The following is a 22,547-nucleotide window of genomic DNA, read 5'->3' on the forward strand; positions in this document are numbered from 1 at the left end:
GTATGCTGTAAGCCTTAAAGCATATAACTGTGATATCTATTATAATGATCATCTTTTGAACTAGGTCTGTGCTTTCTGTGGTATAAAAGACTCCCCAAAAGAAAATTCCTCCCACCAGTGCAACTATTCAGCAATTTCTAGGCTTAAAGAGCTGCCTAGAGCAAGTGAGAGGTTAAATGACCTGCTCAGAGACACACAGAAATTACATGTCAGGGATGGGGCTTGAACCTTGTACCTTCTGTTTCCATGGCCAGATTCCTATGCACTACACCAAGCAACCTCTATATAAAAATGTTACCTATCATATGATGATCATATTATGTTTTAAATGCATGCATAAATGTGTATAAGCAATATCTGTCTACCATTTTAAAGCAATGAGCCAAATAAATCCAAATCTATTTCCACTTAATCCTCCATTTTAAATGTTCTAAGTTTAGAGTTTTAAAACTTTAAGCTGTTACTCTTTTAGGAAGTTGTGGTAGGGCAGTTACTCTCTGACACCTTGGCTAAGACAAATTCAGCTAAATAACCTCACATTTCAGTCAAATGCTAAAGGGAAATGTTCCTATTACATGACAACATATCTATCGAAGCCCTGAAGCATAAGGTCCCCTTAGTATTTTTTGATCTATTCTGTCATGCTGTTGACTCATATAGAGTTTTCATTCCTCAGTCTTTTTCAGGCTTACTGTTGCCTACCTATCCCTCCCCCATTCTGTACTTGTTTCTTTTTAATGGTATCCAAATCCTAAATTAAGGCCCCTGTCCTCTTCCTGCTTTTCTCTCCACTCCAACCTACCACCCACTCCTTCCCAACCAAAGACCTACCTCCTTTTTCTGCTACTGATTCTAACACTGAGCTGGGTGCAACTAGGGAAGGTAACAGCCCCTAGAAGGGAGACTGGGGTTGCAGAGGTTCAAGAAGCCCTGAACCATTTCATTTATTTCACCAAAAGGGCCCCAGGCAGTTGGAGGTTTCAGGACCCTGACAAAATGCCAACGATTACTGGACCAAACCAGTGCCAAAGTTACACAGCTGCACATGGCATATTTCAGGAGAATATTCTTGTTTTCGAGTGATTTATGGCCTGGCGCTACCAGTTACCCAACAACTATGATAATAGCCATTATTGATGTGTGAATGATTGCACTCATTCATTCAACAAACATACATTCAAATTGTTGACAAGGTGTCATATACACCAACAAAAGAAAGATGCTTTAAAAAAAAATGAAATGACCTTAATCCTTGTTGTGGTTTAGTCATTTTCAATAGCATCTATCATGGTTGTATTTGGGGTTTTCTTGGCAAAGATACTGGCATGGTTTGCCCTTTCCTTCTCCAGCTCATTTTACAGAGGAGGAACTGAGGCAAACAGGGTCAAATGACTTGCCCAGGGTCACACAGCTAGTAAGTGTCTAAGGACTGATTTGAACTCAGGAACATGAGTCTTCCTGATTCCAAACCCAGTGCTCTATCCACTGTACCACCTACCTGCCCTTAGTTATAGGATTTAATAGATATCAGTTCTTTCCTTTGTCAATAAGAAAAGCAGAATTCTATTTGTTGTTTTATATAAGGCATGGCTTATTTTTAACAAACAGGTTAGAATTTATATATTGATATATTCATTCAGCACTTGGCCACCATTAAAAAAGACATCGTTGCTGTTCTTAAAGGTGTTTATAGGTTAATTAAAGAGAATGAGCAACGTGAAAGAGCTGTAAGAGAAATATGAACAAAATAATATGGGAGTTCAGGGGAGAGAGGAAAATACTTTAGGTGTGAAAGGCACGAAGAAATTGCATTTAACCGGGCCTTAGAGAAAGGATTGAGAACATAGGAGTAGGCATGCCAGGTAGAAGGGATGTTGTGAGCATAGACACAGAAATAAGAAAGTGCATTTAGGTAACAGTGAACAAAACCATAGACTAAGAGCTGGGAGGAGCCTTAAATGTCATCTACTCTAAACCTGTCATTTTACAGATTAGGGAATAGAGGGTCATCAGAGAGGTTGGGATTATTAATAGATTGTAAGCAGCAAAGGAATGATTTGAACCCAGTTTTTCTGACTTCAAATCCTGTGCCCTTCATCCCGTATCATATAGCCATCCTTGACCAACCCATGACTGAGTGAGAATGCCTTCTACATTCCTTCTATCCCCAACAAGTGGTCATTCAGCCTTTGCATGCAGACCTCCAGTGAAGAGGATTCCATTATCTCCTGAAGGTAGCCCCTTCCATGTTTTGATAGATCTAATTATTAGAAGTTTTTCCTTACATACAGGTGAAAACTATCATTTCATATTTCCCAACTATTGCTCCTAATTCTGCCTCCTGGAGCCAAGCAAAACAAACCTAGTGTTCTTCCACATGACATCCTGTTACTGAAGAAAATGAGTGCCGTTTGACTGAAGGATGGGAATTAACTGGGGATAAATCCAGGAAGATTGATTAGGACTAGGTCTTAGAGGGACTTGATACCAGGCTAATGAGTTTGGATTTTGTCTTGTATAAAATAGTAGAGCCATTGAAGATATTTTTAGTATGGAATTGACTTGGCTGGAGCCATACTCAAATTTCCTATAAAGCTAATCCTCTGACATGTTTGCTTGTACCTGAAGTTCCATAAAACTAATCCCATTCAGAGGCAAAAGAGACTAATTGAAGGCCAATGTGGCCTTTAAAAAGATTCAAATATATGAAATTAGGTAAAAAGGAAGTCACAAAGAGTACATATGAGATGGATATACCAATAATGGTCACTTTTATAGTTGTTTGATAATTAATAACATCAAGGCACAAATAACTTTAAAGCAAGATTATTTCCCTAGTACGTTCTAAAAAGGAATGACATAACTTGTGCTTGTTTGTTCATCAGTAACTAGAGGTCCTTTGTTAGGATTCTGGAACTTGAATGTTATAGATTTCATGAACTCTAAGATGAGAACAGAAAAATAGAGAAAATAGCTCAGACAGTGTTGTTAAGGATGCATCTGTCACTGATCTTATGATGCAGATTGACCAGTTCAAAACCCTCTGAGTTATCCATATTCAAGTCCATGTTCAGATTGCAGCATAGCACAACATGTAAGGATTCTACAGTTGTATATAAGACAAAGAGAATACAGGGATGTACAAGGAAAGCCATCCCAGCTCCATAAACCCTTGCATTATTAAACCAAGTAATTAAAAATAAAAAATGTGAAATGGATAGGAAAAACATCAATGTTGATTATAATAATTTCATCCAGAAGTTTAACCAACGTAAATTTTTTACCACAAAAAGAAGACCAAAAAAGACCATTAAGTGCCTTAGTCAGCAGACATCAGACTTACTTGTCAAAAAGAGAGAGAAGGCTTCCAAAGGCAACATTTGGTTAGAGTATAAACATGTTTGTAAGATCTTATGAATATAAGGGGGATGGGAAAGGTTAGTAAATATCTTTGCTAAAATTAAAAGCTAATTTAGGCTTCTGGCTGATAATCAATGAAAAATACACCAATGGGGGCTTATGATGAATTATGAGACCCCAGCCCCTCAGGGTTACTTCTTGAGGAAAACTGATACTAACTGATCCCTTGAGGACCTGACCTTACAATGAAAATGGGAGATGGGAAAGTATCCCAGAGTAAATGCCACATGGAGGAAGAAGATGGATATTTATGAGAAGAATCATCTCATAAAGCAAAGAAAAGCTGCAAAGGATAAACTCATTTTTTAAAAAGCTTGAGAAGGTATCCGACTAAACAAAGCCATCCCAAGGGTATTCAAGGATGAAAATAAAAAGGATAACAACCAGAAGCTAAATGGAGAATATTTGCAAAACCCATTTTGACAAACTATTTTCTCTTCAAGGGATAGTGAACCCTACATTAACACCATAACATCATAGTACTCAAGGTGCTTAGGAAGAGATGGCACTAAAGAGAACAAAGATAGGGGAAACAGTGAGATTGTTCAATAATCCTCTGATAAACATCATGCAAGGCATACAAGAGAAAGTTATAGGCTTGCTCAAAGTATTTGTCACTATGATGGAGGAGATCCAATGTCAAGTCCAGGTCAAGGAGGGATTCCCTGTGGATGGTAAGGTCCTCCAATTTGAAGGTGGCATAGTAGTGATTGTATCAAGCCCTAAGATACTGAAGACCCTCCTGAAGGAGATCTGTCACACAAAAGGTTCTTGTCTCTCCATCCACACAAGAAAGACCAAGGGGATGAATCATCATCATCATCATTCTAATAGCTTTCATGTATATAGCACTTTAAAAATGTGACATGTGTAATATATATTATTTCATTTGATCTTCACAGCAACCCTCTAAGGTGATGGTTATTGTGTCATTTCAGCCATATCTGACTCTTAGTGACACCATTTGGGAGTTTTCTTGGCAAAGATACTGGAATGGTTTGCCGTTTCCTTCTCCAGCTCATTTTACAGATGAGGAAGGAAGCCAAACAGGGTTAAGAGACTTGTCCAGGGTCACAATAGTTTCGCAAGTGTCATGAAGAGGAGTCTTCCTGTTTCTAAGCCCAGTCTTCTATTCACCACACTACCTAGTTGCCCAGGATCTTATGAGGTAGGTTTTATTATTATCCCCATTTACAGATGAGGAAACTAAGGCTGAGAGAAGTCCAGAATCACACAGCTAGTCAGATGTATGGAGCAAAAAACCAAATCCAGATCTGTCTTCAATCCCAATGTTTTATCTACTATACTATCCAGTTGCCTCAGGGTCTATTGCCCAAATTTCAACATACACTTAAATGGACATCCTAACAGGAGGTCTTAAACTGGGGTCTGTGAACTTTTTAAAAAAATATGTTTTGATAAATGTACCTTATTAGAATTCTATTCCTTTGTAATTCTATTTATTTATGCATTTTATACATTTATACATCACGTATTATATAGAGCATTATATCACACATTTATACATTTTTCTAAGAAGGGGTCTACAGGCTGCCCAAGGGGTCCATGACACAAAAAAGATTAAGAATCCTTACCAATAGAATATACATCTGATGGCCAATGGACAGAACTGACAAGAAAGTGAGTGGGCCAGATGGCTTTGGAGAAATTGCAAGACTCTTTTACTGACCCCCAAACTTCCAAGGAAAGTCTCCTCTTTTCAATAGTAACATTTTCCTGATCTTGCTCACTGTAGGACAAGGAGATGTGTAACACCATTGCCTCCGGAAAACGAAAGTATCACACAAGGGGCAATGAGAGGCACGTGGTAGAAAGGAGTAGGTTGCAATATATGATCAACAAGGAACTCTGAAGAACAAGCACAGCCAACATCATCAAGAAATTGTGCAACAGGAAAAAAAAAGGTAGGCTGGTACCCTGGTAAGAAAACGGGATAATGGGTAGATAGAGAGCTCCACTGGTACCATCACTCATACCTCATTTCTCTCCCATCTCTGTTTCTGACTCTCCAGTCGAAGCCTCCTCCTTGACAACAGCTTTTTCACGTTGGAAATGCCTCCACCCCCGCAGCTCCCTGATTGGTAAAACCCCGCCTGGGACCACTATTTCATGAAGAGGCTAGGCTATTATGTCACCTCTCTCTCAGAAACACTCTTGACTCTCCAGACTTCCATCTTGTCTCCACATGAGGACCATCTTCAGGCATCACACACACACGCGCGCGCTCCGCACACACACGCATACACACACTCAGCTCTCTTTTATGTATTGTCTTACCTCACTGGAAAGATGGTAAATTTCTTAAGAGCAATGACTGTCTTTGATCTTCTGTTTGTTTTGCTTATATTTGCTTGAATTCCTTCAAATACAAGTGTCCCAACACTTAACATAGTGTGCTGCACATAGTGAAAGTTTAACTAATGTTTTCTCTTTCTATTATGATTCTAAGAGAAATTGAGGGAAGTCTAAAGAATGTTAAATAGATCCCCTGTAGCAAATTTTCAGGAGGAGATGGATGATTATTGCACAAGAGAGACGGTTGAAAGTGTTGAAATCTGCATTGATGAAGGGAACTTCCAAATTGTTGAGATAACAGATCCATTTGAGTAGTACAGGAAATAGAATAAGAGAAAAAATGGAATAATTGTACCTTCTAAGGGCTCAGTAAACATTAAATAACATGAATTTATAGTAGACCCAGCTTGTTACCCCTTTTTGACCTGGTCAGTAAGGGTATGTGACTCTTGTAGAATTCAGCTGCATGGTACTAAGAATGGAAAGGGCGTATGTAGAGGTGACCTAGGGTGGAAAAAAGAAAAGACACAGTTGGGAGTAGGACAAAGGGATAAAGACAGAAAAAAGTGAATTTAGTAAACCATAAACTGCCAACGGAGGAAGGTGAGGACAGTACAGAGACTGGGAAGCAGAACAGGAAGGGTTCAAGATCCTGGAGGTTATGGTGATCATGAATAGTTTGAGGAGGAATGAGGCACACAGAAAGATAGAAGGCAAAATTATGATCAGAGAGGGCAATTTCAGGATTCAAGATCTGTGGCTTCATAGAGTAGAAGCAGGATTAATAAATCAACAAATATTTGCAAAGTTCCTACTCTATGCCAAGCATTAAGGATGTGAAGACAAAAATAAGAGTTTCTGTCCTCAAGGAGTTTCCATTTTAATGTAATTTACTAGATTTCTAGTTCACTGTTCTTATTACTATACATCAGCTTGGTGGTAACAAATGGTGGTTACTCTTGGTGCTCCAAGAGTGAAACTGAGTAAACCTTTAAATCTAGGACAGCTAGGTGGCCATAGAGCCCTGGAGGCAGGAGGACCTGAATTCACAACTAACATCAGACACTTACTAGCTGTGTGACCCTGGGCAAATCACTTAACCCCAATTATTTGCCCCTCTTCCCTGGCAAAAAAAACCCAAACAAACCCAAAAACCCAACTTTTAAATCTGAGCCAAGGGAAACATGACGTGAACTTGTGCTTCTTAATTACTTCAGCTATACACTAGCATTCCCTCACTGTCTGAATGGTGTGTGCTGGACTACTGCAGACACTGAAATCGAGTTAGGGTATGGTTGGAGAAGAAGACATGAGGGGAGCATGGAACTCAATTATTAGCCTCAGAAGAGGAAAAAGTTCTGGAGTATTTCTATGATTTGGGGACAACATGAATCCAGGTGCCTGAGCCTGAGTAAAAATGAGATGCGAGTTACCAAGCACAGAATAATTGTTCCCTCCTCCCATTTCCTAACAGACTGACTTACTCACCTTCCATGTGTAATGAGAGGACAACCACTAATGTCTTTCATAGAGGATAAAGAGAAATTCTATAAAGAACTGTATAATACCTAGGCATGGCTAGTTGTTATACCTGGGTAACGCCTAGAGGAGGGCTGAGTGTCTCTGTATTCCAATGTAACTGAGTCTTAAGTATTTTTTAAAGTGTGGCAAAAGCTATAAGGATTTGCTTTCCAAATTCAGAGGCAGTGACAGGTAATTAAAAGCCTGTTGTTCCACTTCGAAGCACACTGTACCGAGCCAGAGGGGCCAAGGACAGAAACTGCTCAAGGAAAACAACTGGAAGGTAGACTCTAACTAGACCAGAGGATCACGTCAAAAAGTAGAGACATATGGGAGGTAGAATGGAATAGAATAAGCCCATAAATGGAAGAGAAACTAGAAGACTGAGTTAAATATATCAATTTAAAGATACTCGATATAGTCATTTAGGAAGCTGGAGAATAGTCTGTGTTGGTGACTAATGTGGACTAAAGAGAAAAAGGGATTGGCCACCCAAGAGCAGGGCCTAGAATGGATGGAGAACCTCTTTTAATACTTGAGCCGGCAAGGGGTAGGATGAGGAAGGAAATGAAAATTAAGTACTCAAAAGGGAGATAATTTGGACTATTAACCTCAAAAATTGCTAAAGTGTCTATCCTTGCTTAGAGATGATGGTAACCTCTCAGAATATCACTATAGTCAATAAAAGAAAGCTATCTAGCTGAAGTTAATTTAGAGCAGAATTTTCTCAACTGTAGGGTGTGTTCCCTTTTGGGAGAGGGATGGGAGTATGCTGCAACAAGAACCTTGGCAATTAAAATATATACAATTTGCTCATATTGTATATTTCATCAACAATCACTTTTTTGTAGATTTATGGTTTTTTAGGTTGTTATAAACAAAGCCAATTTTTTTAAAGTCCATTAAAAAGAAAGCCCTTTACTAAAATTGTGCAATGATATGGATACAGGGCATAAAGTAATTCTGTATCATTGTGAAATATACTGGATTTCTTGTGCCAAAGTACTTTGAAGAGTGTTTGAACTAAAAGACAAAATTGTCACTTTTCTTAGTAGCAATAATAAAGATGAAGTAAATACACTGTTATAAAAATTTCCTCCTGAAATGTACATTTTGGGGATATTTTGGAAAAAACTGAGTATTTTCAAATTCATACTTTGATCCAGGAAAAAAAAGATGCTACATTTGTGAAAAGGTTAGAACTCTGGGTAATAAATCTTCAAAATAGTATTTTACATTTCTCAGTTTTAAAATACTTGCCCTGCAAAATAAAATAGAAGTAATGACTTATTAATTATTTGACTGATCTATATGATGATATTGCTTTTAACACATAGGTATTTCTTAATATGAATGGACAAGAAACCCATTTTCCATGAGCCATCAAAACAAGAACGATGAATAGATATCTTGTGAGTACATACAGTGAAACAAGTGTATGAACCAGAGATTCTTATCATAGTTTGGTTGCAGGTGAATTAAGAGTTTTTATTTAGCAAACAAAGTGATACAAATTTTACAGATGTAACATCCTGTTTGTGCAAAACTGGGTCTTCCATCACAGCTGCCATAAAGATAAAATACTCATCTCGATAAATGGTTGCAGAGAGATTACTAGTAGCAAAATTATTATTGATTTCACATTTAAAGAAATTTTGCACCCCAAATGAGCCTACCTATAACATTAATAATGTCATTATGGTTATTATAAGTTATAAATATAAAGATTATATAGGATTTTACAAATAAGTATGCTACATTAAAGATTTGTTTGTGTTATAAAAATTCTCAATTTTATTTGGATAAAAAGAAAGAAAATTATTTGCACAGAGTTCTTTGTGAAAAGTGAGTAGTGAGACAATTTTTTGTAAAATACTTATAACAACAATCACCACAAAGAGGTACATTGCTACACAAAATTTGGCAGCCACTGATTTAGAGAAAGATAAAAGCAATTGGGACTAATTCATCTCTTTCCCTTGAACATACAAACATGCACACCCTATCCCTATAGGGCTCTAAGTGATGCAAATCATCTTGGACTTTTTGTGAAAATCAAGTTCTCTAAGCCCGACCTTCTAATTGACCTTAGAGCATGTCTCTTTGCTTGTCTTTTGAACTTTGTGGCTCATTGATATTGAGACAGAATTCTTGTCCTGATCCTGATTCGGACCCTGCTTCCTACTTCAGTCAGTTCTCCTGGGAACAGACTCCTGGCCTTGTTTGGCCTTATTGATGGGACACTATTACAGCCTTCGAAGGTGGGTGCCTTAATAGAGGCCCTTCTATTCTCCTCAGTTTAAAGAATGTCCGCTTAAAAAGCTCTACTGTCAACCCCTGGCAGCTCCCATGCCTGGCTCCATCTCAACGCTTCTGTGATGATTGTTATAACAAGAAACTGGACTAATATTGAGATTTCATAACTGGATTAATTTGTGATGTCAAATTTCTTGATTTTATAGGAAAGTTAGTAAACCTGAAGACTGGAGACAGGGCAAAGAATATATTCAAGAAAGGTTTAAAAATTCCAGTTTTAGGCTTTGAACTTTTATTGTAACAAACATAACAACTTAGAAAATGACATGCCTACATGCCACAGAGAAGTTTATCTGGTATTAAAATTATGTATATTTACAAAATATGTATGTACACATGCATATATATACACATAGATATATGTATGTGTGTGTAAATGTGTGTATATGGATATATATGTATGTGTATATATGTATATATGTGTGTATATATGTACATGAATTTGTGCATATATATACATGGGATGTTCCCAAAGTATAGTTTTAGATTTTAGTAGCCTAAAACTGCACTAATACTCTTGGGATACCCTGCCTTTTCAAGTTTCCCTCACTGTACCCACTGTATGTTGTGCCCTAGGCAATTACTTACCTTTCCTACCCCTAGTCTTAACCCAGCTCATTTGTTTTTTTGTTGTCTGTTTTTAATTTAATTTAATTTTCAGGGCTATATTTTCTTACCCCTCCTTTCCACTGAGAAAGCAAGAAAAACAAAACTCATTACTAACATGTATAATCAAGCAAAATAAATCCCTACATTGGCCATATATGTGCATGTATGTATGTGTGTATTACATAGATGTGGGTTTGTACACATATACATATATGTATACCTGCTGTGTATACATACATGCATACATACATGCCTCAAAATGGTCTCTAAGTCTATCCCTTCTCTAACTGGAGGTGGTTAGCATGGTCCATCATAAGTCCTTTGGAATTGTGATTGGTCACTGTTCAACTGTGTTTAAAACTACATTAGGTCCCATTGAACCAGGAAGCACGTAACGGGGAAAGGGATGAGGCTGAGGCAGCCACTGTCCAGAGAGGAAGCCCTAAGTACCAAACGGTAGCAGAGCTAATTTCAGGAAGTCAATTTCTCAAGGGCTAATATAGAGACTATTGGGAGGGAGCAGAGTTTCTACTTTCATTTCACTATAATGGATACCCACTCCATCATGACCCCTCCGTATGCACTTCTTTGGTGAAGTGTATTTATACAGACTGTATATAAAGTATTTATTCATATTGCTTGTCTTCTCAAAGTGTATTTCAGATGAGGTAAAAGCCCCCAGGGCCAAGAATAGGACTTGGGAGGGAAGTAAAAGAATCTTCTCCCCTCTGATGTTAGGAACTATGCATTATATAGCATGGAGGAGATTCAGGCTCTCTATCCATGGCCACAGACTGCATCCCAAACCTTAGCTGCCTATCTCCCTTAGATGTACTATGGTTAAGAGGAAGAGCCAAGTTGAAATCTTCCCTATGACAATAGCAGTGACCTTGGGCAAGTCATTTACTATCTTCTCGGTCTTATTTTCAAAATAGCGCCAATGATAGCACTTAGGTTTGTTATAAAGATCAAATGAGATAACACGTAAAGTGCTTTGCAAACCTTAAAGATCTGTATAAATGCTATCTATTGTTAATATGAAGCCTAGTCTGTGAGACTACTACAAATGTTCATCTGAGAGCGGAATCAATGACTAACCAATACGTAGGGGAGTCTGGTAAGCCACTTTGCTGATTGTCTCACAGTTTCCAAGCTCCTCTTAGTAGGTCACTATGTTTAATTGATGGAACAAAGCCTAATAACATTAAGTGTGTCAGGCTCCGTTCTGCTGACTGATCATTATGCATAGAAATAAAAAGAGGAAGTGGTGACTGTATATTCATCATAAAGAGCTAAGAATTATAAAATGACTTGACACTTTTCTGGAAAAAAAAATTATTTTCTTAAAAAAACATGTGCCGGGTTAGGAGCAGGGTTGGTGCGTGAAGAGCCCTGGTTCACAAAATTTTCTGGTTAACAAAGGTCCAGCTGATTTTATATAGTGAAATTCATCAGAGCAAGGACACTCTCACAGCAGATTATTTAGGATCTGTGTCTGAAACTCTCCTTTCAGGTTATTATTTTAGCTAATTTCTTAATTTTGTCCTATAAAAAGAGTGTCATTACAAAATGCAGTATATTATCTAACACACTTGCCTTGAATGCCCTCCCTCCTCATCTCCACTTAGAATCTCTAGCTTTCTTCATAGCTCAGCTCAAGTATCATCTCCTAGAGTGGTACTTTCCAGCTTCTCTTCCCTCCCCCAGCTGTTATTAGGTTTTCCCCTTCCTATGAGGTGTAGATATTTTGCATTGACTTATGCACATTTTTTTTTCAATTGAATACAAGTTTCTGAGGACAGACAGATTCTCTCTCCCACTCTCCCTTCTTCTCCCTTCTTCTCTCCCCACTTGTCTCTTTTCCCCTGATATGATCTGTATAACCCACCCAAAAGGGCAGTTCCCAGCATGCTCTAAGGACTGGGTGCTCATTGACTACTCTTCCCATTACATGTGAAGGTCATGAAGTATAACTATGCCCCCAGAAAATGGCAAATGTGAAAAAATATGAAGACATATGAAGTGATGGTAAATTGGAAAAAGAACAATGGATTGGTGGTTAGAGGATGTGGGGTCAAAGTCCCAAGCCCTCATTTTACAGATGAGGAAACTGAGGCCTAAGGAGGGGAACTGACTTGCCAAGATTACACAGATAGTGAAGTTCAGCTCTGTGACCCCTATTTAAAGCTGGTACTTTCTGAGCTCTTGCTGACCTTCCCCAATGAGAAGGATATCTAGAACACAAGGCAGGTATGACTGTGTAGGTGACAGAATTAGGATATAGACAGGCATCCCCTTTGAGACTTGTGGTCGACGTTGGGTCTTCCTGGATACAACTCTGCATGGCTATGTTCTAGACACCAGTTAATCAAGCTATTACTGTAATTGGTGAGATATTGGCACATGTGGTCAGCATTCTGACCCTTTCTGCTAGAGGGGAGCCAAGTTTGCTAGCTACATCACTAAAATATCCACAGACCAAGAGCAGTGGCTGACAGAAAAGCATCCTATGGCTAAATGGCCTCTCTGTAGATGATTGAACCACATTTAGGCTTGTACTCCAGCATCTTGGTTTCACTCTGAGAGTCTTTGAGATTCCCCACAGGGGTCAATATTAAAACCTGACAGGCCTAAAGGAACTATTTGGTTCTGGTTACGGAGGAAGACGCTGCTTCTTAGCTGAGTCAGCCCCAGAGGTCTGGAAGGAGCCATGGAGGGGATAATAGTGACAAGGCTTCTATGTGTACCCTCTTAGAGTCTCCCCTTAGAGAAACTGAACTAATGTTCATCATTGTTCAGTCATTTCAATCATGGGTAACTCTTTGTGACCCCATTTAAGTCTTTCTTGGCAAAGATACGGGAGTAGTTTGGCATCTCCTTCTCCAGCTCATTTTATGAGTGAGGAACCCAGACAAACAGGGCTAAGTGACTTGCCCAAGGTCACACAGCTAATAAGTGACTGGGGCCAGATTTGAACTCAAGAAGATGAGTCTTCCTGACTCCAGGCCCAACACTCTATCCACTGTGCCGTCTGGGCTTAGGTAGATATGACATAATAATAGCTACAATTAGCATTTACATAAGGCATTTAGGTTTTCAAAGTTCTTTACAAATATTTTCCCATTTAATCCTCACAAAACCCTTTCTTTCTCCCAGTGGAACCCAAGGCCATCTCCTACAATGCAGGGTATTGCGATGAAGTCACAGATCCCTGAAGTATGAAACAATAATAACTCCCATTCATGGACTATTTCCTTACAAAACACTTTCCTCACAAGACTGTGAAGTAGATAGTGAAAGTATTACATCATCCCTATTTTGTAGAGTATGAAATGATGGTGTAGAGGAATTAAGTGAGATAGTTTCTATTACTATCTCCACTTTACAGATGAGGAAACTGAGGCAGGCAGAGCTTGAATTACTTGTCCAGGGTCACACAGCTAGAAAATGTCTGAGTCTGGGTTTGAAGTCAGGTCTTCCAGACTCTAGGCAGTTTCAGCTTAATGTTTCTAGTAATCAAATAGGTTGCCCATGTCTCTGCTCTCCCATCCCACTTGATCTAAGATTTCCAGCATTGTAGTTGCTTCTATAGATTAGCAGGCATGGTAATGGGGGAATGGTAGAAGAGTGAGGAAATAATCTTCAGAGTACTTGTCATCATGTCCATATTACTTTTTTGTGTCAGCAAAAATAGTTGGTGCCTACTGATTGGGGAAGGAAGAAACAACAGATACAAAGAATTCAGAGAAACTTCAAAGATTTCTATGAACTAAGGCAGAGTAAAGTAAACAATGCCAGGAGAAGAATATCTACAATGACTACAATGATGCAGCTTTAAAAGAAACTAAAAGAAAGCCAGACGTTGATAACTATAATAATGGTCAGTCTTTGGCCCAAAGAAAAGATGAGAAAACACCAAGAGGTAGGGAACCATGAGTACAGAATGCTTCTTACCCTATCAGATGTCACTACATCAGCTGGTCCTGCTTTGCTATTTTTCTTGGTTATAAGGGAGGGTTCATTTGTTTTGGGAAGTAAAAGAGGTGGATGCAGAAATGACTCTGAGGCAAAAGCAAAGGACTTCAATAAAATATATGTAACTGTTTATTTTTAAACAATATGTCATTATTCATATAACATTACCTATTATATAATCAATATATTTTATACTACATTCACTGCTATTTATAAAATGTAAAAGGGAGTCACCATGGTCTATATACACTTAATGGCAAGGAAAAAGAACACCGCCTGAAGGAGCCACCATGCTCTTCCCTAGCACCTATTCTCCTTTACATTCAATAGCCTGTTCTCAGAGGGTTAGAGTTTGCAGTTTAACAGAGAAGGCTTGGATTCCTAGCAGAAAGGGTACAGAATCATTACTAACTGTATTAGGCACTGAAAATTGAATGAAAGGGGAAAGGCAGGTGAGACAAAGAAAAAAATAGAGAGATCCTTCAAATTATTTAGCTTCTGTGCACCTTGATTTTGTGATCTACAAAAGAGAAATGATAGTAATGTGTTCACTATCTACTTCACAGACTTGTGAGGATAGTGCTTTGTAAGGAAATGGTCCATGAATGAGAGACTAACTGTTATCTTTGATATTTCAGGGATCTGCGACTTCATTACAACACCCTACAACATAGGAAATGGCCTTGGAAGATTCCTTTGGGAGAAAGAAAAAAATTTGCTGTATTCATCCTGATGAAGAGTCTCTTTGGGCTTACTGTAGTCGATCCTCAGACAACAGATATATGGTCTGTCGCTGGATGCTGAACGGAAGGCCTCGCTAGCTGAGTAGGTCTCATTTGCATCTGTGTTCTGCTGGTCTAGCCTTCAAGACCCAAAATTCACCTCATTGGCACAATGAGGCATGAGACCAGGTTATTGGTAAAGACTGTGGTTATGAAGAACACAACCTACTCCTGCCTTTTCAACCTACATGACTCATTCCTTCAAATCCTATACAGGAAATATGCCTGGATCTTCCTCACATTCTCTTGACTTTGTGTAGACACCAGTGGCATGGGAGGGTGTCCATTAATTGCTGCTGTGGCTACTTCCTGAACCTCTTCCCTGATTTGTTTGTTTGTTTTCAGTTACATAGATCACTGATAATGTTCTTTATCCTGTTTCTTCTATGTGATTCTTTTTAGCAAATCACTGACCCCACAGATCACCACTGCCCTTGCAGCAACCTTCAACTTAAATTCTTTGGAGGCTGGCATTCCATGACTCACAGCTATATGGCAGCTTGGGAAAAGCATTTTTGTTAAAAATAGAGTTCTTCATTTCAGGGTGTATCTCTGAGCCATTAAAAAAATGCATAATGACCAAGATTGGCAAGAGATATGGAACGACACTAATCGTTGCTTTTTTGCAGAGGTAGGGGACCTTGAGTATAGTACACTTGCATATAATGTCAGTCTTTTTTTTTTTATATATGTTGATTAGTTTTGCTACACTTTTTAAAAACTTTTTTTTTTACTATTCTCATAAAGAATGGCTAGAGAGATATAGTAAGGAATGTTGGTGATGTCAAAATTTCCCTGCTCTAGCCTGTTCTTTTCCTCCTAATCAAACCTGGGTCCATCTCATTATCCATTTGCAGTGACTACCAACTATAAATCTACTGAAAACCAGATCAACAAATTGCCCATACAACTGCGTATCAAAATCTGAACACTTCACCCACTTGGCTTTACTTGAGTGAATAGTTACGGCAAACTCTTAGCTGACTGTAAATCTAATTATTCAAAGCTCTTAAAGGTTCTGAGGATACAACATCTATGAATATTAACCCCTTATTTGTATCTGAGCAGGGTAGGGGAACAATAGCCTTGTGTTCCACGCTGCAAGATGGAAGAGATGTGACTCCTAACTGGGGGAGGCAATGCCTTCATGAAGAGTGGAATGGGTGTCACAGCTTCTTGAATAGAGACATGAGGTTCAAGGCATCCTTCAGGAGAGACACATGGAAAGACTCAACATGACTCTGATTTCTAGCTTGTCTCCCAAGAAACTTCAGAGAGAAAATTTCCTCTTAGGTGAGATCAAACCTCTCTCTTGATTAAGCTGGGATCTTGTTTTATTCCCATCTAAAGGGCTCAGTCATTCTTGTGAATTTTCTGCAATATTCTAATCTGTATAAATGTTCTGATTTCAATTCACTCTTTACTAAAATAAATAGGTTTATCTGATGTTTGCTATTTTTGATAGTCTTATGTATAACTAGTGTTTGATGGGAAGGAGTTAGGCAGGCTAGCAACCACAAAAGTAGCTTTTGTTTTGTTTTGAGCCAAACTCATACACCCAGGCCAACAATATTTTAAGCAGACAGATACATATCATTCTAGTCTGATACCTTCTTAGAGATAGGCACATTTTTTCTCCTGTTCCTCTCAAGTCAAAAATTACAGCCACCTTTGGCGAGAGGTGGGCCAAATTCCACAGATATTTATCTATATTTCTCACATATTGTATTTAGACAACTCATGTGCCCCATCTTATAAGGACACACACATGCACATCTTATATATCAATAAGTAAATATGAGCTAACTTTAGGAAAGAGAAAGCACTAACAAGTAGGAAGACCAGGAAAGCCCCCCACAGTAAGTATAACCATAGTTCAGCCTTGAAGGAAACAAAATAAAGAGGTAGAGCAAATCTAGATAGCACACTAAAAAAAGAAAGAGAGAGAGAGAGAGAGAGAGAGATCACCTTGCTAACAAAGTTCTGTATAGTCAAAGCTTTGGTTTTTCCAGTAGTTGTGTATGACTACGAGTGTTGGACTATAAGGAAAGCTAAGTGCCACAGAATTGATGTTTTCAAACTGTGATGCTAGAGAAGACTTTTGAGAATTCCTTGGACACAAAGGAGATCAAATCATTCAATACTTAAAAAAAAATAACTCTGCCTATTCATTGGAAGGACAAATCCTGAAGCTTAAATATTTTGGCCACAAATAAAAAGACAGGACTCCTTGGGAAAGACTCTCATGCTAGGAATGATTGAAGGTAAAAGAAAGGGAAGGCAAAAGATAAGATGGACAGAGAATGTTATGGAAGCAGTGGACATGAGATTGGACAGACTTCAGCAGACAGTAGAAGACACAGTTCTGGTGTGGTATGGTCTACGGGGGTCACAAAATGTTGAACACAACTGAATTACTGAACAACAACAACAAGAGGTAAATAGGAACAGCATTCATAAGCTTCACAGTTTCCAGGTATGAAGGATGTGTCACCTGTACAAAAGAACAGATACAGTAGGAAATACAATGCTAAGTTCAGGGAACAGAAAATTGGTCATTTTAGCTTAAATGTAGGTTAAATAAAGAGGCGAAAGGTCTGGAAAGGTATTCTGGAGTCAGATTATAAAGGATTTTAAATGCCAAGTTTAAGAGTGTATAATTCATCTTATTCTTGATTAGAGAAGTGACATGATCAGATTCATGCTTTAGGAAAATTATTCTGGCAGCTATGAGGAGAATGGATTGGAAAGAGAAGAGACTGAAAGTATGGAAAGTAATTAGGAAGCTAATTAAATAAGAATGACCTGAATTAAGGTGGTGATCATGTGGGCAGAGACAGATTTGTGAGACATTGTAGAGATATAATTGACAAGAGTTGGCAATTGATTAAATATGGAATATGAGAAAGTGATTCAATCAACCAGCAAACATGTATTAATCAGCTTGCCCATGTGCTAGACATTGGAAGAGTAAAATGGCCAAAGATGACTCTGAGGTGGTGAATATGGATAATTTGGATGAGGTTAGTGTTGCCTTCATGAGAAGATTGAGGAGATGGGTTTAGAAGGGAAGATAGGTCTGTTTTGTATATTTTGAATTTAGTCCTCCAGCAAAAGATTTCCAGCTGGCATCTGGTGAAATGGGACTGCAGTTCAGGAGAGAGATTAGGGCTGGACATATAGACTTGGTAATCATCTGTAGAGATTGATAACTGAATCCAATGGAGCTGATGACATCAGCAAAAATGAATATAGAGGGAGAGACGAGGTCCCAAAACAGTCTTGAGCCACCCACAATTAGGGCTAATGATCCAACAAACATTGAGGAGAGGACAGGTAAAAAAAAAGGGTGATATAGTAGGTAGAATGCCAGGCCTGGAGTCAGAAAGACTCAACTTCCTGAATTCAGATTTGCCCTCAGACACTCACCAGCTAGGTGCTAGGAAGCACCTAATTATGACTTCTTAATTGATAAATCCTATGGTCTTTTGCCAGTCCTCATCATCTTTGATCACTTACAACTTTTGGCCTGGTTAGCCAGCTCCTTTTATAGATTACAGTCTCCTCTTTGTGCTTTCATAGCATCTTCGTTGTTGTAGTTCAGTCATTTTTCAGTCATATCTGACTCTTTGTGACCCCATTTGGGGTTTTCTTGGCTGAGATACTGGAGTGGTTTGTCATTTCCTTCTCTAGTTCATTTTACAGATGAAGAAAGTGAGGCAAACAGAGTTAAGTGACTTGCCTAGGATCATTCAGCTAGTAAATGTCTCAGGTCAAATTTCAACTCAGGTCTTCCTGACTCTGGGCCCAGTGCTCTATCAAGTGCTAGCTCTCTCACCTGATTGGGAATCTGCGTTAATCTGGTGACAATATGGGAAATCTGTAGGGAGAGGGGGAGGAGAACAATAGGCTGCTTAAGGAGGGGCAAATTGGCCCAGGTCAGAAATGAAACAGGTCAAAACTTCCATTCAGTCAACAATGGAATTGAGCCCATGAGTGACTTCTGAACTTCTAACATAAGTAAAATAGGGAGACCCAGTTTCAAGGGGAAAAAAAGTTTTACTCATGTAAGGAAATACGTATTTAAAGACTCATCAAATGAGGTATCTCCCAAATATGTTAATCTCCTACAAGACTCTTTTCCATATGTAACCACAGAAATAATTTTGTTCAATAATATGCTGAGTATCAGCCTCAAGCAAGGCATGTAACACTGAGACGAGATCATCAAATGTCTTTACCAGCCTTAAAGAGGAAATTCTGAATAAAATCCAAATAAAAAGCAAATTCCATATCAACAGAGATGTTATACAGATGTTCCTGTTACACAGATTATATTGTGCTGATCACTTTGAGCCTCAAAACATTATAGGGACTTTTCAATGAAATCAGTGGTCACTCAGAAGAGATTGGTCTAGCCATCCACACTTCAAAAATAAAGTGGATGAGAAACACACATTGATCAGATTATGACATGCAATTGAATGGACAACTCATTGAATTAGTCCATCACTACACATACCTTGGACTGGTATTGTAAATTGACAATAATGTGGCTTCAGAATTAATTAGGAGGAAGAGGCCAGTCTGAATCACATCTGAGAAACTGTGAGGTAGCTCTAACAATCAGAAGTCAGGTTGCTGCTCCAAAATTCATTTTTTATCAGCAATATTGTCTGAGTGATGCCAAATGGTGGAGAATCAGGGAACATTGCAGCGTTGGGACAATCAAAACTGCAGGTGATTATTAAAGGGTAATGAAAAGACTAATGGTGAATATAAACAGGCTACCACAAATAACCTTCAATAATTGCATGTGAGGAGCCACATCAAGATTTAATCAAGGACACGCACAGTACAGCAAGAGGGTTAAATCAGTTATGTAATAAGAAACAAGGGAAGGAAACATGGATTTATCAAGTGCCTTCTATGTGTCAGGCACCATGCTAAATGCTTTACAAATATTATCTCATTGATTTTCACAATAAACTTATTATTATTGCCATTTTACAGTTGAGGAAACTGAGGCAGACAGAATAAGTGACTTGTCCTGAGTCATCCAGCTGGTAAGTGCCTGAAGACAGACTTGAATTCAGATCTTCCTGAATCTAGGTCTGACACTCTGTATCCTGCATCTCCTACCTGCTTCTGTAAGTAAGAACAGGAAGTAACAGATAGACAGGCTCAACCTTCAGTGATATGCACAAAATATTAAAAGAACCAGAAAAAGGTCTCCAGCATATTAGGTAGGTTCATTATGAATGACATATGGAAAGACATGGTTTTCCAGGAGCCCAGAATCAGCAGTCTACACCCATCATTCACCACCACTAAAGCTAAGCATCATGCTCCCTGAGTGACACATGGGATGGAAGAATCAAATAGGAGTACCCTTCCTCAGGCAAGAGAAGGAGTCTTCCTTTAGTCCCCACCCATCCCATCTAGGCCGCCATCTTCTAGGGATTTATTTTTCTATGTAGTTAGAGGTTTTGTTGTTATTTCAAAAAACATTTATGAGAACATACAATTGTGAGTTCCGCCTAACCACTGGTTTGTTTGTTTTTCAAGAAAGATCTTTGGGTTTTTTTTTCCTTTGAACAGATGTAATTTGCTCTTTCTAAGCAGAGAACATACTGTCTTCATTTGAAATGTGCAAAAATGGTGTTAGAAGTGGTTTGGAAGCCTTGGTGTATCAAGCACTCTGAACCACCACCCCAAATCCTCCAGACAGCTTGCCAGGCTAAGATCTGGCACCTAAGCTTCCCCGGGGAGAGCTTGGCCATCATAGGCCTCTCACAGTCTGTCCTCCCACTCAAATACTGAACTGTGGCTTGTGAGCAAAAGGAGGATTTCAAGAGAGGAGTCAAGCAGGTTGAGAAAGGACACAGGTTCCCCTACCCCATCATCACATGCTTTAGAAAGATGGAATCCATCCCTCAGTGTGGACACAGACATGTTTTGCTCTTTTTTCTAAAAGTACCAGAAGCAGCATTCTATAGTAGACAGATGATGAAGCTGAGAGTCCTGGGATTTAGAGCTCATAGAAAACTTAAAGAGAATATTGGGTCAAAGTTCCTCATTTTAGAGACAAAGAAACTGATGCTCATCCAGGGAGTAATTCGAAGAGGAGAAGTTCCAAACCAGTCTTCTAAGCCCCAGCTAGTACTTTTTCCATGGCATGAGTCACGAGAAGTGAGCCTAGGCTGTGTTGGACACTTAACTGTGTGACCAAGAGCAGTGCTGTCCCATTCTCTGGATCAACCTCATTTTTCTTCTCCAAACAAAAAAACAGAACTAGACGACCTTGCCATGGTGCCATCAGCTCTAACACTCTGTGATTCTAATACTCTCTGAACCCATTTTTCCAGAAATGGCAATGTCACATAAAAGACACGGATCAGGCACATTGTATGATGTAATTCCCCGATGTACATGTTACCATCCAAAGGCATAAACCTCTGGGAGAGACTTCTGCAAGGCAGCTGACTTCATACAATTGAACAAGCAGGGTTCAGCTGCAGATCTCCTGTGGCTGTTTAGAGGCTTATGCCATTTCTGTATCAATTTAACTCCCCACTTTGAATTCTCTCTGAGGTTTGAGTGAATTCAGAGTTCTAGAGGGGTGACTAATGACAGAGGCCCCTCCAGTGAATCCTTCTGTCCCCCCAAACAGGGACACCATGGGCAGGCAGACCACAGACCTCTATCCTGTGGCTTAGCAGGAACCCATCCAAGGCAAAAGCACTGTGGAATTTCTTTTCCAAGAGACCTTAGCCCTGGACTCCAGAACTCCAGAACATTTGAGAGATGTGGTCTGCAACTATCTGATCCTGGGGGATTTGAAAAATAACTATTTAGGTAAAAATGGTTGGAGGACAACACATCTCAGTGACTTGTCTCCATGTCCTTGTGACCCCATATGCTGGAGAATTAAAGAAGGGAAGAAACAGCTCTTATTCTTTCAGTAACAAAGAGTGAAAACTCCATCTCAATTCAACAAACATTTCACTTTATTTCACTTCAGTGAAACTCATTTCACTTCAATTTAACAAACATGTATTAAGTGCTAGGATTAGAACCCAACAAGGCTCAGCCTCATCGTAATAAGATTTTGATAATATGGTTGTTTTTCCCTTTCCTCAATAAAATCCTATGATCAAAGGTAACTTCTATTTACAATATAGGAGATGCACATGCACTTCTACTGATCCCAGATGAATACATGGGAAATTAGGAAGCCCAGACCCCGTCAGGCTGGATTGCTGCTCCAAACGCAGCCTCTACCCCTTTATTTTTTGGATCTGCGGATTGATTTGTTTTTCAGGGTCTGACTCATAGTTTTTACCCCAAAACATTTCTCACATTTAATAGCTGCATTTTCAAAGCATGAGCTAAGAAATTATGAATGTTCATTAAATTAGTTTCTATTGACATGAAATACATCTGAAAACCTCAGCATGCTAGCAACTAATACATTGTGGCAGTCTCTTGTATCTCCTTTAAAATTCTATTGGACTTTCAGTCTGAATATTCTCTTTGTCTATGCTTATTTATTTGATTTTTGTCAAGGGAATTTTTTAAAATTCTCTTTTTAAAAATTCAGAATTT

At 38.8% G+C, this 22,547-nt stretch overlaps 1 long non-coding RNA gene across 2 annotated transcripts; it reads left to right on the forward strand.

Moving 5' to 3' along the window:
• Positions 1-1,642: 1,642 nt before the first annotated feature.
• LOC140510891 (uncharacterized) lies at positions 1,643-16,376 on the forward strand. 2 transcript variants are annotated; one of them, XR_011969393.1, is made up of 4 exons: positions 1,643-2,234; positions 4,359-4,588; positions 5,177-5,345; positions 14,796-16,376. It is a non-coding gene; the product is annotated as an uncharacterized lncRNA (long non-coding RNA). The 2 variants fall into 2 exon arrangements; XR_011969392.1 differs by lacking the exon at positions 14,796-16,376 and adding an exon at positions 5,454-9,800.
• The last annotated feature ends 6,171 nt before the right edge of the window (positions 16,377-22,547 follow it).

This window comes from Notamacropus eugenii, chromosome 1, assembly GCF_028372415.1.
Source record: "Notamacropus eugenii isolate mMacEug1 chromosome 1, mMacEug1.pri_v2, whole genome shotgun sequence".
NCBI classification, from domain to species: Eukaryota; Metazoa; Chordata; class Mammalia; order Diprotodontia; family Macropodidae; genus Notamacropus; species Notamacropus eugenii.